This window comes from Myotis lucifugus, unplaced genomic scaffold, assembly GCF_000147115.1.
Source record: "Myotis lucifugus unplaced genomic scaffold, Myoluc2.0 scaffold_143, whole genome shotgun sequence".
Taxonomy (NCBI): Eukaryota; Metazoa; Chordata; class Mammalia; order Chiroptera; family Vespertilionidae; genus Myotis; species Myotis lucifugus.
In genome coordinates this window covers 51,853-70,587 of record NW_005871191.1, presented here as the reverse complement: position 1 = coordinate 70,587, position 18,735 = coordinate 51,853, and positions in this window count along the sequence as shown.

Sequence of the window (18,735 nt, the reverse complement as noted above, 5' to 3'; positions counted from 1 at the left end):
GACTGGTATGTGGGGAGCCCCTTTGAACTGCAGAATATATCTTTTTTCAGTCCAGGGAATTTATTGTAGCAATGCATTTATTATTATTTCTGATTCTTTAATTCTTGGCTCTTCAACCATCAAAGTTAATTGTATAAACTCAGGGATATACACCTTCCAAATTTATCTTCTCTCTTGTTATTATCACATTTTTTGTCTCTCCCCCCCCACACACACACACATTCTGGTAGTGCTGCTTAACATTGTATTCTCTATCAATGATTCAGTTTTTCCATAAGTAGATTCTGTTCTTTATTTCTTCAGAAAGCATTTTAAATGTCTACCAATAAATTATTAGGGGCTCTAAATTATGTTTTCAGTTTACCTAGATTTTTTTTTCATTTTAATGTGTTGTAACAATATTTTTGAGAGTACTATTTTTATTTAAGGGGAAATTACAAGTACTGTCTATATTCTGTTTATTGTAGCATCTTTTGTTCAAAGTTTTACTTGTCTGCAACTTTTGACACATATTATAGCCTCTCCTATTGGAAAAAAAACAGGCCTTATAAAAGCCAGGTGTTTGACCTAAAGCAGTTCGAGAGAATCAGTCAGATCTTAAGGTGGCTGACTTGTTCATTCTCAGTTCATTTTTCAGTTCAGTGACCTAGAATCTTGAGAAAACTTGGGATCTTGGGTCCTTGGACAGTCTCTCTAGGTGCCATGTTTTCTTGTGTTTGTTCAGTCAGCTATTCCTCCGGCCACATTTACTAATGAAATATTCTTTTGGTCTTGTTTTTACTTCAGGCAAATTGTGTATTTTTGTCTAGTTTATTTATAGTTCTGTTTCCTACTGTATCGTGGTAAACCTAGTAGGACCAATGAACAACTCCACTTCCAATTGTTTTTCAGTTTGGGATGAACAAGCCCTGGATTACTGCTTCTAAGCCATTGATATCTAACAATCAAGGGATGGCAAAAGTCTCTTTAATCTGCTCTGTCCACTTATCCTTATTTTTCCAGTCAAGGAATATTAGCAAACTCAAACCAGAACCCCTTTAACGTTCTTCCATCAATACCTCACAAAAGATCTTAATTTAATCTGCTTTGTCTATTCCAAAACTGTTCTAGTTTCTAGCCTTGAAATAGCAATAAAGATTTACCCATTTACTTTCTCTTTCCCTCTCCCTCTCTCTCATCTCTTTGGTCATTTCATTTAGAATTTCAAGTAGAGGGAATTAGATGCTTTCCCTTAAAAAGTGACTTGCCCAGAATTCTCTTTTTTAAAATATATTTTTATTGATTTCAGAGAGGAAGGGAGAGGGATAGAAAGATAGAAACATCAATGATGAGAGAGAATCATTGATTGGCTGCCTCCTGGACACTCTGCACTGGGGATCAAGCCCGCAACCCAGGCATGTGTCCTTGCCTGGAATTGAACCCAGGACCCTTCAGTCTGCAGGTGGACGCTCTATCCATTGAGCCAAACCAGCTTGGGCCAGAATTCTCATTTCAGACATTCAACTGAAGATCTTTACCAGTAGATAAATTATATTCTCAAAATGGATGTGTTTTGCCCTTTTAAATTTTGTTTTAATGCTTCCTGGATTTTAAGATTCTTTACTATTTACTTTGCTTTCTCTCTTTGCTATGTTTTCAACTTTTTCAATATTTTGGAAGGTATATATACTGCTTCAAATTATACTATCCATCTGGCCTGTCCCTGCTGTTCAATAAATATTAGATCATTCATATCTTTGTCTCTTAATTATCTTGATTATATTTGTCCGTCCAAGAAGTTTTTCTATAAACTTGGACACTATCCCAGTTTTGACATTTCTTCATAAATAAACCCAGCCACCTTCCCCACTTCCTTGAGCATAATCACAGTGAATTCTAATTGTATGTTTACTTGCTTCCACTACCACCCACAGATAAATTGTAATCTGTTGACATCAGTTTCTCATTACTTTTTATCACCAAAATTGAAATAATTGCATAACACAGTAAATATTAATTTTATTTTAGAAAAATTGTTATGCAAGGGTGATGAAATTCATGCTTCTATGAAAAAATAACATTATTCAGTTATTTTTCCTTTACCATAAGTATGAAAATAAATGATTTCGCATGTGAATAGAACTTATGCAGAGCTGCACTAATTAGGAGGTGTTGCTAAGACTACAGTTGCTGATTTCTCATAAAACATTTTCAAAAAATTAAAGCAATATATGTGCATGGTTTTCAAAAGACTGGAATAGTGACAAGTTACTTTAAAAAAAAGACAGCAATATCATATCACATTCCTTTGCACTCCTCAGGCCCTATTCCCAGAAAACACACAAACAAATGAACAAAAAAAACCCTCACACCTCTGATTGGATTGTCTTGGTGCAATGTTTTAGAAACTCTCTCAAGACAATAAACTGGCAGAATTATAGGGCTCACCTCATCTGTTACCCATCTCTCAGGAGTTACTGTCCCTTAACGCCTAATCTCTAGATTCTTGCTAATCATTGTTTCAGATAGGAAGATATACCAATCCCCAATATTCTTTCTTGGTCAGAGTGGAACTATACTCTTAATGTGTGTATGTGCATGAATATATATATATATATATATATATATATATATAGATAGATAGATAGATATATAGATATAGATGATATAGATATAGATATAGATATAGATATAGATATAGATATAGATATAGATATAGATATGGATATAGATATAGATATAGATATAGTTATAGATATATATGCTTATTAATATATAAATGAATATGTAAATTTTATATTTAATTATGTATAAAGTATAAGTCATATAATTAAATGCTAATATCAATTTATTATTCTCTTTATTTTTCCCAGAATCCTATCCTTGATTTATGGACACAAAACCTCCTTAATATTTTTAACGTCTCTGAAAATTTTAATTGTGACTGTTTTTTGCTTTTTATAAGATTTTCCCTTTCTTCACCCACTCCATCTCTTTTTTAACATACCACATTGCTTTTGTTGCCTCCTGACATTTTTTTAACTCTATATGCTTTAGCTCTGTTTTCTGTCTTTCACTTTGCTAACTTAGATATCCACAAATTCCTGGCTGGATCTGAGGCCCTAAAAAAGCCACCCGGGATGTCTGTCAACTGGGCCTGGCTCCTGATTTACTGCATTGTAGGGAGATCAGATAGTAGAGGAGATACATTCAATCCCCAGGCTAAGATAGTGGTGGATGTGGGAAATACAAAAGGTGCTGGCATTTAGGGATGGAACAATGAGAGGAAACTGAGGCTATAATTCTTATTAGGTACAATCTCATTTAATCTCACCTAGTTTATCCTTGTGTCTCAGTTGTCCCTCTGCAGTAGGGGAGGAGACCTGGAGAATGAACCTCTCAGGAAGCCAATCTATTTTTTTCTTTAGGAATCATCCAGCTTTCCACAATAAGAAATTCGTCAATATGCTGAATCTCTTAATGAAGGTCTCATTGAATCCTTTCTGCATGTTTTTTTTTAATCTTTATTGTTGAAAGTATTACATGTGACCCCATTTTTTGCCCATTACACCCTCCAACCTCCCCCCGCCTCCTGTCCCAGGCCTTCACCACCCTATTGTCTATGTCCATGGGTTATGCATATATGCATACAGTCTTTGGTTGATTACCAACCCCCCCCCGACCACCCTCTCCTGCCTTCCCTCCTTCTACATTTTTTTATTGGAAGCTTTCTCTACTTCATTAGTTTCCTCTATCACCTGATTACTGAATTATAAAAGTTTACTCCTAGCTCTTAGTTAATGTTATCTAATCATGTTTTTCTTGATTTTGTAGATTAAAAACTATTTGTATTATTTGATTCTTATTTTAGTGAAGTTTTGGGGGTAGATGGATAAGTGATAAATATGTTTCCCATAAATCCTCTGAAATTAATTGGATAACCTGAAAACTTTGTAGCACTGACAACTTTGATTATGTTCAGTTGCAAATCCAGAGAGTGTCCTCTATGGACATTAGTCTTGACAATGATTTTTTTGGATTTGACACTGAAAGTCAAATAAATAAGCAGGACTATATTAAGCTAAAAAGCTTCTGCAAAGCAAAGGAAACCATCAACAAAATGAAAATGCTACCTAATTAATGGGAGAAAATATTTGCAAATCATACATCTGATAAGGAGTTAATACTCAAAATATATAAAGAACTTAGAGAACTCAATAGCACACAAAAAATGGAAAGTGGGCAGGGGATCTAAATAGACACTTCTCCAAAAAAGATATAAGATGGCCAACAAGTATGTGCAAAGTTGGTAAACACTAATCATCAGGGAAATAAATACAAATGAAAACCACAATGAAATACCATCTCAAACCTGTTAGAATGTCTCTTATAAAAAAGATAAGAAATAGCAAGTGTTGGTGAGGATGTGGAGAAAAGGGAACCCTCCTGCACTGTTTGTTGGTGGGAATGTAAATCCCCCAGGGAGCAGGCCTAAGCCAGCAAGTGGTCACCCCCGAGGAGTCCCAGACTGTGAGAGGGCATAGGCCGGGCTGAGGGACCCCCTACCCCCGAGTGCACAAATTTTTGTGCACCAGGCCTCTAGTAGGTCAATAAAAGAGAGAGAAGGACCTATGTTAGGTGTGTAAATGCAACTTTATCCCTAAATTTATCCTATAAGCTTCATAGTCAGTATGTGACTATACTTTCTACTTGTCTGCCAGAAGTCAGGAAAGGCTAGTCTAATTTAATTTGAAAGCGGGTTTAACCATATTAGAGGTCAGTGCTTATAGCCTGGATAATAAAAGGTGCTGTTTTAAATGAGTGTTTGTTAAGAGTTCCATTGTCTTTGAAGAAAAAGTCCATGGGTGCTTTTGGAAGTGTTTAGTATTTAAGGAAGTTTTGGGAATACTGTATTAGATTTATTTTTCATTTCAAATACCTGTGACTTTTCATTGTTTCAGGCTTTGTCCTGCATCACAGCAGAACAAAAGGAAACTGTAGTTTGAAGAGATTTATCCTTTATTGAAGCAATTTTCTACCAGTGTGCCAGAAGAATTTTTAAAACATGTAATACCTGACTATTTAGTCAGGGCCACTGACCACTTTTCCCTTAAATTGTCAAATAAAAAATGATAACAGCCAACACAACAATAGCTGGCCAGTGTTAATGCCCTGTCTTGAACCATAAAGATATAGGTCGCATCTTATTGGTCATATCGCATAATAAGGTTGCAGCCAATTGGTTAATGGGTTAATGTTTAGTACCAGACATACTTACATAGAAGTATAGACACCTGATTTTTTTAAAAGTCACTTTGGAGCAAAAAGGGTAGGTAATTACTATTATTACTTTTTTGTAAATCAATCAAAATTATACCTATTTTTTGTCAGATCGACAAAAAATATATTTTTGGTGTGACACAGAATTTTAGTAGATTATGTGTGTGTGCCATGAGATGAAAAAGGTTGAAAATCGCTGCTTTATTGTAATAAAACATAATTACATTTAACAGAAATGTGACCTAACTGGCTTTTATAATGATGGTGTAGTTGTAATGATTTAGTTGAACCATTGTTATTTATGCTTCTCTCTTATGATTGTCAGGCAAAAAGATTAGAGATCATTTGCAATAAATATGTTTATTCTTAAGGGAAAGCAAAAGCATGGTAATTAGCCTTCTGGTTTCAGTTGCCAACTTTGTGCTTGCTGCCCTGGTGATTGAGAAAGTAGTATTCCTGAAAGATTATGCCTTCTATTTGAAGTACGCCCCGGGTAGTTCAGTGGAAAGGACTTACATAATTGTCAGTAACTATTCATCTTTAGTCCTTTAAAATTTGATTTCTTTTTGCAATGCCTCCTGTTTCTTTAAGATTTTCATCTCCTCTTCAGAGCTAGTTGTTGTTTGTCTCTGCCTGTGGGTGGTGAACCCTGTTCCAGATTTTTGTAAAAGAACTCCCACCCCTCCCCACATGGACCCATTAGAATTTTGCAGAGCAGCTGCTAATTCTTTGGACTTAGTGCCTGATTCATGGATGCAGGAGAGTTATTGGAACTGAACATTCCTGTCTCCATTTACCATTCCCTCTTTCAAAAAGGAGTTTTCAATATGAGGATGACAATTAAATGTGACCAGATTGAAGCTTCTCTTGCTGATACCCATGGCTGAAATTTCTCATTGACCATGGCCATGGGTCTTGAATCAAATCTCACTTGTATTATTCTCCTGATAGTGTTCTAGGAAGCCACAATCAATCCTTAAATGTTATTTTGTAATTTTTGCTTTGAAATAAAATAATAATGATAAATACTGAGTACCTACTGTGTGTCAAATAGTCTACTTAGAGTTCTGTGTACATGATCTCTAATTCTTACAACTATACAAGGTGGATTGTGTTTTTCCATCAGTCAAGTAAATTGAAGCTTTGAGAGTTTAAGTAACTTAAGTTTAGACAGTTCTTGATGACCTCTAAAACAGCTATATCTGACCCTGAAATCCCTCTTGTTCCATTAAGCAAGACAATTTATCTTAAATGAATGGCTGGTGGCAAGCAAAGGCTGCAGATTTTTGAGCAGATGGCCTGTGGCAATTATGAAATCATGCCAGCTAGGGCTGACCTAACCAGAGGAATTCCACTACTGATTTTAAATGCATGGACAAATTGTGCTTTTGGTATATGCTCAGATTATCAGTCCATCTCCTAAATTAATTATATCTTTAGAGGAAGGAATTACCTTCCTGTGAATTCTAGTATAACATTACACTGTTTTGTTTTGGTTTTGGTTTTTTTGCAGATATTTATTAAGCAAATATTAATTAGATTGCTACAGAAACTAATATATTTTTACAAATTAACTGGCATGATTTTGATTGTTAGTTCTCCTATGAGGAAAGGTCTCATATGCATCCTCTGTTATTCTCAGCACTAATGGATATGTTTAATAAATATTTCCTAAATGAGTAGATAAATATACGATCTGGAATCTTCTCTGAAGACGCTTACATCTTACTTGGTGGAACTAAAATATGCATGTATCAATCAAGAAAAATTAATGTAGCTAGATATTTGTACTGCCATGAGTAATGTAATCTGTTAAATACATTTGCTAAGAGAATGAGAAACCTAGGTGGAATGGCCTAGGTAAGGACGCGCCAATCCCATTAAATTTAAATTTGTGAATATCTTAGAGATCAAGTCTCTCATCATCCAGATATGGAAGTTGTGACCTAGACACATTAAATAACTTGCCATAAATCATGCTGTTAATGGCAAGACACAAACTCATCAGGTAATCCATGTGCAAATATTAATTGATTGATGTCACCTGTTAAGGTCTGTATTAGGGTTCTTTTTAGCACTGCCATAACAAAAATAGCATGAACTGGATGGCTTGAACAAAAGAAATTGAGACTTAATAGTTATGGAGGCTGGAAGTCCAAGATAAGGTGATGGCAGATTTGGTTTCTCCTGAGGCCTCTCTCCTTGGCTTGAAGATGCTGTGTCCTCACGTGGACTCATTTTTTCTGTGTGCATGCATCCTTAGTCTCTCTTCCTCTTCTTGGAAGGGCACTGGTCTTACTGGATTAGTGCCCATCCATATGACCTCATTCATTGAACCTTAATTATATCTCCCTAGGCTTTATCTCCAAATACAGCCACATTGGGCTTAGGAATTTCTAACTGAATTTTGGGGGACACAATCCTGTTGGAATGCCAAGTATGCATTCTGGGACATGTCCTTGATTTGTTTTCATAGTATTGAGGCAACCTACAGCCTTTACTAATGAATTTCTCTTTCCTTCAAGTGTCCTGTTAGCTTCAGTTCTCACTGATAATGATATTTTCTAATGTTCCTTAATATAAGTTGTAAAAAGAAAGAAAGAGATGAAACCAATTGGCCTAACCTGTCTCTCAAAGGAAGAAGATACCATAGGTCTCTGAGAAGACAAGAGATTGCCTTTTCATAGTTCAAGTGCCTACTTTAGGTCCATTCAGCGATGACCAGGACAGTCGTTGAAGGCTGCTTTTATAGTAGGGTTTAGTGTATATTCATTTGTAACATTCCTTAGAAGAAGAGATGGGCTAATAGATACTGTTATTAACATCTGCAATACAGATTTTTAACCACATCCTTTTGTGTAGTTTCAACATGACAGCATGTCGTGTGCCATCTTATATGGGTCCACATAGCTCCAGGGTCCTGGGTACTCTTCCAAATCCAGCAAGTTTAGAAGAGATTTTAATTTGTTGTCTTCCACCTAGAATGGGTCTGTTGGCCAACAGTGCCATTGCTGCATGTCTGGCCTGTGTTTGCTTTAAGGATCATCCAGAGGCAGGCGGTTTGCACCTTGTCCTAGCATTTGAGAACCTCTTTGGTTCAACAGTGCACGTCTTGTAATATTTAATATTTTTGGTAATTTCTGCAGTGATTCTAAAACACCATTGCCAAAGGTTAAAAAGGCATCTCTCTGAATCTTCTTGGTTCATGCCTGCAAGGCTATCATTTAGAGACAGCAAAATCTCTATTGATAATCTCTCATGTTGAAATCCTGAATTCTACAAGTATTAAATTCCAACTGAGTGGGCAACAAAACCTGATGACAAAGAACTCTTGTCCAAAAGTGCTGAGAGAGCTCTCTGTGCCCCATCACGGTGAATACAAATATTAATGACAGAAAGCTTGTGGGTTTTGGAAAGCGAGCCAGGAGAATCTATGAGCTGTGACTTGGCTACAGGAATTAAAAGGTAGCTCTAATATCAGTTTCTGAATGATCTGTGTATCAATGTTTATGGCAAGAACCTCAATATGAATAAACCTAATTTAAAATAAAATTACACATTTTCTAGAAAGACAATTGGCAACATTCAATTGTCTCTATCTTACCTAATTTTGTTTGAAATGTTACCTTTGGTCATTGCCATATATGGAAGGAAGGAAGGAAGGAAGGAAGGAAGGAAGGAAGGAAGGAAGGAAGGAAGGAAGGAAGGAAGGAAGGAAGGAAGGAAGGAAGAAAGGAAGGACTGGTAGAAGATGGAAAGAAGATGAAGAGAGACGGAGAAGAAAAGGGGGAAAGGGGAAAGGAAGAGAACCCTTTTAAAGAACGTGCCTTTGTATATGATACTTTGTGGTTCCAAAAAGCACAAAGATCTACAGTCATGGCATAGGTTATTTTTTCTCCCTTTGTATTCATAGAAAATAAGTTCTTGTTTATTGTTCTGTTTTAAATCAGGTAAGTATGGCACTAAAGTACTCCATAACAGACTAGTTTTTCAAATGGTGTGTGTGTGTGTGTGTGTGTGTGTGTGTGTGTGTGTGTGTGAGCGCTCGGGCATGTTGGCAGTGTGGAGGAGTGATAGTAAAGGTGGCAAAGGAAGCAGAAGCCTAACCTGAAATATCAGATTTCAGAAACAAATCTAGGAAATCTTTCAAAGTCTGTGCTATCTGGATACATTTGAATGTCAAATAAACTATACCATTTCCCTTTGGCATTTTCTAATTTTTGGTTTCTTTTCTAACGTGTTCCTCCTCCTTTAAAAATGTTTCCATTTGAGAGCTCTGAGGCTAACAGGTATAACATAAAGCTGATTTTTTTAATGCTTTGATATTTTCAAATAGGAAGTAAGAACACATTGTCAGTTAGCAGGGTGTGACCTCTTTAAAATTATTTTGTTTGTTTATTTGTTTTAAAGAGTTGTCCAAATGCCCCTGGCAACATTTAAGATACTCCTCCAATATTAGTTCTTATTTCCAACAGGGTCTGATTTTGTTTTTTAACAATCTTAATTTCCGTACTCAACACAATTTCTTTCTCTAACTTTATCCTCATTTTCTCTACTGTATTCCTGCATTAAAAAAAAGCATATTCTTCCATTTTCTCTTCAAACAATATTGCCTACTCTCTTGCTTACTGTTGTTTTCGAAATTGAAATTCTCCTACTTTGGTGCATCACAGAATCATTATGTGGGAGTTATCCTTGGATAATGAAAACAATTTCAGTTTATGAACATCGTTTTACCTCCTGTGCCCTGCTGATTGCCCAAAGAGAAAATGAAACTGAACAGATGAACACCCTCTTCATCCTTCCTCTGGTTCTATGTACCCAGGCTACTCTTTGATGTAAGGGATGTCTATTTGTGGATGAATATGAACTTGTTCTGTTTAGAACAGCATATGCACTAGGGATAACTGAAACCCTTAAAAATGGCTTGCTTGCTAGCTTTTCTGTTTCCTTCATATGAAAAGTCAGACCTGGATAAATGAACTTAAACAAATAAATGTTCTTTTTATAAAAGAGGTTACTCTGCATTTATAAAGTGTCATCAATGGCCCTGACTGATGTGGTTCAGTTGATTGAGCATCGCCCATGCACCCAAAGGTCATTGGATTAATTCTAGGTCAGGGCACAGGTTGTAGGCTGGATCCTCTGTAGGGGTTGTGGAGGAGGCAGATGATTGATCTCTCACATCATTATTTCTCTCTCTCCTTTCCTCTCTCTTGAAAATCAATAAAGACATATGCAAAAAAATAAAGTATCATCGATGGATACATTTTCCTTTTAATTCAAGTATGAATACTTAATTAATTGTACTTTTTATACAATTTCAATTATTTTTTATTCATCAAATACTGGTTGATTTTATACAAGGACCAGACCCTGTTCTATTTCCAGCAGTAAACAGAAACAGTAAGATGTTTTATTTCAGGGAGCTGATACTCTACTAGAAGAGAGGTACAATATGAATGAGAAAAATGCATAATGTATCCAACAAATGGTGACTGGTCCCAAATAAAAAATTAAAGAAGAAAAAATGAGTTATAAAGTAGCATAATCATAGTTGAAAATTAATTAATTAACTTATTAATTTATTTATTTACTTTAATCCTTCCACCCCCTCAAACACCCTCTCCCAACAGAGCTGTCTCCCTGCTCTCTCTCTGTGAGTTTGTCTCTATTTTGCTTGGTAGTTCAGTTTGTTCATTAAATTCCATATTTGAGTGCAATTATATGCTCTTGTCTTTTCCTGACTGACTTATTTCACTTAGCATACTGTTCTCCAGGTCCATCCATGCTGCTGCAAAGGGTAAGATTTCTTTCTTTTTTACTGCTGAGTAGTATTCCATTGTGTAAATGTACCACAGCTTTCTTATCCACTCATCTACTGATGGATACTTGGGCTGCTTCCAAACCTTGGCTCTTGTAAATAACACTGCAGTGAACATAAGGGTTTGTATATTCTTTCAAATTAGTGTTTAGGGTTTCTTTGGATAAATTCCCAGAAGTGGAATCACTGAGTCATAAGGCAGTTCCATTTTTAATTTGTTTTTATCCAGTTTTAATTTTTTGAGGTAACTCCATACTGCTTTCCACAGTGGCTGCACCAATCTTCATTCCTACCAACAGTGCAGGAGGGTTCACTTTTCTCCACATCCTTGCCAACTTGCTGTTTGTTGGTTTATTGATGATAGTTATTCTAACAGCTGTGAGCAGATATCTCATTGTGGTTTTATTTTACATTTTCCTGATGATTGGTGATACTGAGAATATTATCATATGTCTGTTGGCCATCTGTATGTCCTCTTCAGAGAAGTGTATATTCAGGTCTTTTGTCTACTTTTTAATTGGGATTGTTTGTTTTCTTGGTGTTGAGTTTTATAAGTTCATTGTAAATTTTGGATATGTACCCCTTATCACATATATCATTGACGAACATGTTTTCGAACCAATGGGTTGCCTTTTAATTTTGTTGGTGGTTTCCTTTGTTGTGCTAAAACTCTTTAGTTTGATATAGTCCCAGTGTTTATTTTTTCTTTTGTTTTCCTTGCTCAAGGATATATATCAGAAAAAAAATATTGCTATGAGAAATGTCCAAGATTTTACAGCCTATGTTCTCTTCTAGCTTTGACCTAACATTTAAGTCTTTAGAATTTGTGGATATTGTACCATCCTTGCATTCCCGCAATAAATCCCACTTGATTGTGCTGAATGATCTTTTTACTGGACTTGGTTTGCTAATATTTTGTTGAGGATTTTAGCATCTAGTTCATCAGGGATATTGGCCTATAATTTTCTTTCTATGTCTTGTCTTTATCTGGTTTTGGAATTAGGATAATGCTGGCCTTGTAAAATGAGCTTGGGAGTCTTCCCTCCTCTTGAATTTTTTGGAATAGTTTGAGAAGTATAGGTGTTAGTAGTTCTTCTTTTCTTTCTTTCTTTTTTTTTGTATGTTTAGTAAAATTTGCCTGTAAAGTCATCTGATACGGCGCTTTTGTTTGTTGGGAATTTTTTTTTATTACTATTTCAATTTCACTAATGTAAGGTGTCTATTCAGATTATCTAATTCTTGCTGATTTACTTTTGGACAGTTGTATGTTTCTAGGAATTTACAGATTTTTAATGCCCCTGGTCATAGTGCCACTTGAAGGCACTGCTTATGACCCCCATTGAGAGAAGGCCAGCATCTACATAAAGGGGGATTAAATCATAAACAAACACATAAATACTTAAATATGCTTTCACGGACATGCATTCTGTACACCCAAACCTTTCTTTATAGCTTCTTTCTTAGATTTTTTTTTGTAGGATTCTGAATTTTAAACTTTACCCAAATAGAATAATGTTAGAGCATTCTGTACAATGTTAGCAATTGAAAGGAATATTGGGGAACATTTTATATTTCAAAAGAGTTAAAACTCAAGACAAACCTATAGATGTTTTGTATTTAGAATGCAAATTCAGTGCTTAGAGATAAACCCCACAGAATTTCTTTCTAGGCAATGAAATTTTAGGGTAACTTTGTTTGATATGTTAAATTAAGTTGTAAACTCATGTATATTGATTTATTTTCTATTTCCATAACAACAAAATTAAGCCAGAGTCAGAGAGATACTAGCACTACTCCAAATAGAAATTTCCTCCCCTTTATTAGAAAAAACAAAACATAGAAACAAAATGGTACAACAAGGGAGAAAAACATGTACTGAGACAGCCTGGGTTCAATTCCCAGCTCTACCACTTACCCTGTGGTCTTGGGCTAACTTAACCTTTCAGTGCCTCTGAATATAATGTGAATATTAACATCTTACCTATCTTTTAAGGATTTTGTGAACTTTAAATGTGAGCAAATATAGCTATGTGATTGAATAAATAAATGTCTTCAGGGACTGACACATAATTAGCACAATGTATGGTGTAATTTTTTAAATTATATTTCTCCAACCTTAGCCAAGCTGACTTGCTCATTTTCAAATGGGCACTATGCAAATTTATAATTATAGATACCATCCTTTAGAGACCCTGTGAACTTTGACTACAATTGGAAAAGAAATTTCTGATTCCAATTAATAGTCTTACTCTATAATCATAAATATGTATTAACTAACACATGTTTGCTAATTTTGTCTAAAAGTTGAATATCTCAAGACACTTTTTATAGTACTTTATCTTTTCATTATTCATAGTGAAAAGGTATTTTTTTCTTGAATGAAAGGCTCTGAGGAACATTGAAATTCTAATTTTGTATGTACTCTGCAGAATTCTAGAATTTAAAAGAGTTTTATAATAAACTTGATCTATTTTTACAAAATTATAATGAAAAGACATTATATGCTTCTGCTGCCTAACTCAAGTATGTACTAAGCTATTTTGGGAAGCTCAGTGTGTGTGTAGTGGTCTACATTAGGAGGTAACACTCAAAAGCAGATATAAAAGTTAAATAAGAAGGAAAAAAGAAGGCAATCAATAATCAATAAACCACTCACTGTTTCCTGTCTTAGGATGGTTTTGTTAAGTGTCTTCAAACTGTTCAAATCCATGGTAAGTGGTTTTGTGGTTGGCAGAGTAGTCTTCCAAGCTCTTGGGATATCACCAGGAGTGTCTTTAAAACTCCTTTCGTGAAGCTTTACAGAACTGTGCACTCAGATTAGTCCCTAAGTTTTCTTTAGTATTTGATGGACATCAAGGTCTGGATAATTCAAAAGAGGTTTTTTTGGGTGGTTGTGTACAGTGTGAATTATAGGTGGGAGAGAACAACAGACACAGAGAAGTAAGAGACACATTGAGAAGGTTATTACAATCCTATATAATAAAGAGCTAATATGCAAAGGGTTGTCATGCCCTCACACCCTCGAGCCAGAACTGCTCAGACACTCAACACTGGGAAGAGAGGAATGGGGACCAACCAGGCATAAATGAGCTGGGGAGAGAGGAATAGGGACCAGCCAGGCATAAATGAGCTCACAAGAGAGGAATGGGGACCAGCCAGGTTGCGGCACAGGAGAGGGGCAAGCTGCCTGCCCCATGGTCCCGGGCACCTGTGGCTGTGGCTGGCCCGGGTAAAGCTGGCCCGGGTCCTGGATGCCTGCAGCCGACCAGAGGGAGGGAAGCCCGGGTCCTCGGCGCCTGCGGCTGGCCAGAGGAGGGAATCCTGGGTCCCAGGTACGGGGTAAGGCAGAGGCAGTTAGGAGCGATCAGGCCAGTAGGGGAGCAGTTAGGGACGATCAGGCAGGCAGGCAGAGGTGGTTAGGCGTGATCAGGCAGGCAGGCAGGCGAGCGGTTAGGAGCCAGCAGTCCCAGATTGCGAGAGACAGTCAGATATCCCCCGAGGGGTCCCAGATTGGAGAGGGTGCAGGCCGGGCTGAGGGACCCCCACCTTGTGCATAAATTTCATGCACTGGGCCTCTAGTAAAGTTATAAAAGTTCTAACGAGATAAGAAAGAAATCCAAAGCCCTACTGGAAAACTGTCTTCACCTTGAATTTTGTAGGAATTCGCATTATGTTCTGTGTGTGTGTGTGTGTGTGTGTGTGTGTGTGTGTGTGTGAGATGGGAGGGGATAGCAGGGGGAAGAGGGAAGAAGGAAAGAGAGACTGAAATAATTGAAAAGGTTAGGTGATTTGTAATCCCTCTTTAAACTGTGCACTGGTTTGTTTTGGCCTGGGCTCAATCCCTAGTTCTGTTACACACTAGCTCTATAACCTTGGGTAATGATGACTCTACCTCATCATTAAAATGGGAATCAAGACACTCAGTCAAATGCGTTATTGAGTAATTTAAGACCATGCAAAAATGCTTTGTAAATTCTAAAACTACACAGGTAAAAATGAAGGAATCCAGTATCTGTATCTATCTTTTATGAATTATGAAAATTTGTCTTAGAACTCCACTGAAAGTATTTGAAACTTATTTTTTTCTCTTTTTTTAAACTTATTTTTTAATTACTTTTCCCTTCAGTTTTTTCCTAGGATTAAACAATTCATAAGGATAAACATCATTATATTCTTGCTAGGTCTTGCCATATTGTTTTTTAATTTATTTTTGTTTATTTCAGAGAGGAAGGGAGAGGGAGAGAGAGATAGAAACATCAATAATTAGAGAGAATCATTGATCGGCTGCCTCCAGCATGCTCCCTACTGGGAATCGAGCCCACAACCCGGACATGTGCCCTTGACCAGAATCAAACCTGGAACCATTAAGTCCACATGCTGACGCTAAGACAAACCAGACAAACCAGCTAGGGCCATGTTAATTTCCACAGTTATTGGACAAGTTTTCTAGGCTAAAAGTGGTATGTAATTTTACCAGTTTCTCAGCTCTCTCATCAGATCTGGGTTTTGGCATTTTTGAATGTTTATTTGATTTTGTTATTAGAATCCTCAATGGTGTTTAATTTGTATGCTTTTGATTGAACAGTTTTTGCTAATTAAAAAAAAACACCATTTGTGTTTTTTTCCTTTTTGAATTATCTTTCCAGTTACTCTTTAATTGATCTTATTTACTGGGAATTTGATGTTATTAATGTACCATGGTATATTATTAAATAATTAATTAATAAGTTAATTCTGTATGTTAACGTTTTGTTAAATATTGATAATTTACTATATTTGTTAATTAATACTTAATAATGATTATTTTACATTATTAAATAACTTAAAATGTTGACATTTTGCCAATAATATTTGGTATTAATACTTTCCTAGTGTGTATTTTCTTTTTAATTTATTTTATTACTTTTGTACATATATTTCATTTATAAATATATAATTTTTATTTGTGATTTTTGTCTTCTTCAAAGTTGAATATAATATGACTCCACAGAGCTGGTAGATCTTTTCTTCTTTCACCTGTTATTTTTCTAGAGTTTGTGTTTATCAATATTTGCCTTTTTAAATCATCTGGGGTTAATTGTGAAATGTGGTTAGAAAATGTATAATTCTGACTTAATTAACCACTAGTCTTCCTTGACCTCTCACCTTTCTAAACTTCTGTGACTTGCTTTTTCCTGGTTCTCCTTTTCATAATCTGACTTTCTTCTACTCTCTTCATTTTATCTTCTTTTCTTTTTTAAAAAAATTGATTTTGGAGAGATAAAGAAACATTGATTGGCTGCCTCCTTCATGCCCCCTATCGGGGATCAGGCCCACAACCCAGGCACATGCCCTGAGGGGAAATGGAACCAACAACTTTTCTGTGTACAGGATGACTCCCAACCAGCTGAGCCACACTAGCCAGGGCTCTTCTACCATCTTTCCCTTCCTTTTCTCATCTTTTTTCCTTCTTTGTTTCCTCTCCCTCATCTTGTTTCATAAATATGAGCCATTACCTTAAATCATTTTTCAACTTCTCTCATGATGTTATGCTCCTGAAGATCGTATCTCCTCACACTTCAGTGTTTATCTCTTTTCAATGTTTGTTTTCCTCTGTAGCTATCACCTACAGTAGATTACGTTCCCCATTCCCATTTGTCTATTTAGAACTTTGCTTCTAAAAATCTTGCTTTTACTACATATGTAGCCTATTGAAAATGAATCTCACTTTCTTTCCCAAAATAAGTTTCCTCTCTAAACTTCTTCAATTTTCTCAGATTGTCCTTATCATGATTTGTGTACACACACACACACACACACACACACACACACTGCACACTGAGAAGAGATAATAGGTTTTAAAATTAGGAAATCATTGGGGGTATCTGGAAGGAAACTCTAGTCTTACTTGCAAAAGAAGTCAGGATAGATTTATAAGGAACACATGTTAGAGGTCAGAGGTCTAGAAATTGAGGACTGAAACAAGATATTTAAAATTTTCAGGTGGAGAAATAAGGATAGACAGGGATTCTAGCACTTTTGTTTATATGCAGAAAATTCCTCAGCAATGTTTGGACTGAATGAGTTTGAATGTGCCTTCTAATGCTAAAAAACTGTAGGTAATGGGGCAACTTGATACATGTGTCCTTTTAAGATACTGCCCATCCTCTTTCGTTCCTGCCTCTCTCTGACAATGATCACAATCTGCCTCACTTCATGGTTTTGTGAGTCTCTGCTTTCTTCTTCTTAGATCTGATGAATCCTCATGTTGATCCTCTCCCCAGTGAGCATCCACCATAGCACCCAGACTGTATACCTTTATCACTCAGTAAATGCAGGCTGAATGCATTCCCTGATATTTCCTTCTCAAGGGATGCACAAACCCAACAGCACAGCAGCCTTCCCTCTTTGGGGAAGAAAGAGGTGGAAAGAAGAAAGAAAAGATAGGAATCAAGATCTAAAGGCAGAGGAAGGAGACCAAAGATATTTTCTCCAATGTCATGCAATGAAAAGCCTCAGGTCCCCTACAGTGCAGTGGGATCCCTGACCATGTCTAGATTCCATCTATTTAACAGTTCTAATGGAGGCATATTGGCAGATAAATTGTAGTTATACTAATAGTTTACATTTTTTTGCTTTAATAATCAGAAGGTATCAATATTAAAAGACAAATGTAAGCCCTGGTTGGTTGCTCGGTGGTTAGAGTGTTGGCCCATGGACTGAATGGTCATGGATTTGATTCCAGTACTCAGTTGCAGGTTCCTCAGTCCTGGTAGGGCACATAAGGGAGGCAACCAATTGATGTATCTCTTTCACATCAATGTTTCTCTCTCTATTTCTCCCACCTCCCTCCTTTCCACTCTCCTACTCTCTCCAGAAATCTATGGAAAACATATCCTCAGGTGAGGATTTAAAAAAAATAAGACTAAATTTTGTTAATATGCAAGTATGTATATCAGTCTCAATTTTTTTTCTTTTCATAGCACAAATTAATATAATTTAGGAATTGTTAGTGGAATAAAAATGATCTTTTAAAATCTCAGATAAATATGTGGCTAACATATACTTTTAAATTTTTTTAATGCTTTGGTAAAAACATAAGGGTTTATTTTTATAATTTAGATAAGACCTTTGCACTTGGAAGTATTAAAATGAAGTTACTTTTAAACTAATCAACTAACAGTGTCCACTTGATTTGTAAATACACTATCTAATTTATTCAAAAGGACTTTTTAAGTCATGGAATGTTTTGGCGGAGTGGACACACAAAGCTGATCTAGCTTTTAAGGTCCCAAACACACACACACAACACACACACACACACACACACATATATATATGTAAATTATTTAATTGTTTTCCAATTAATACACTTCCAATTTTCAGGATCAACCACTTACCATATTCGGAAGTGTCCACTTCACTCCCTATCTTGAAAAATTACTTGATAAAGCCTATCTATTGCCTTTTTTGCATCTAAGATAATAAGTCTTTGGAATGTCAGAGTAATCCATTTTTATTTTTTATTTTTATTTTTCAAAATATATTTTATTGATATTTTACAGGGAGGGATAGAGAGTTAGAAACATCGATGAGTGAGAAACATCGATCAGCTGCCTCCTGCACACCTCCCACTGGGGATGTGCCCACATCCAAGGTACATGCCCTTGACC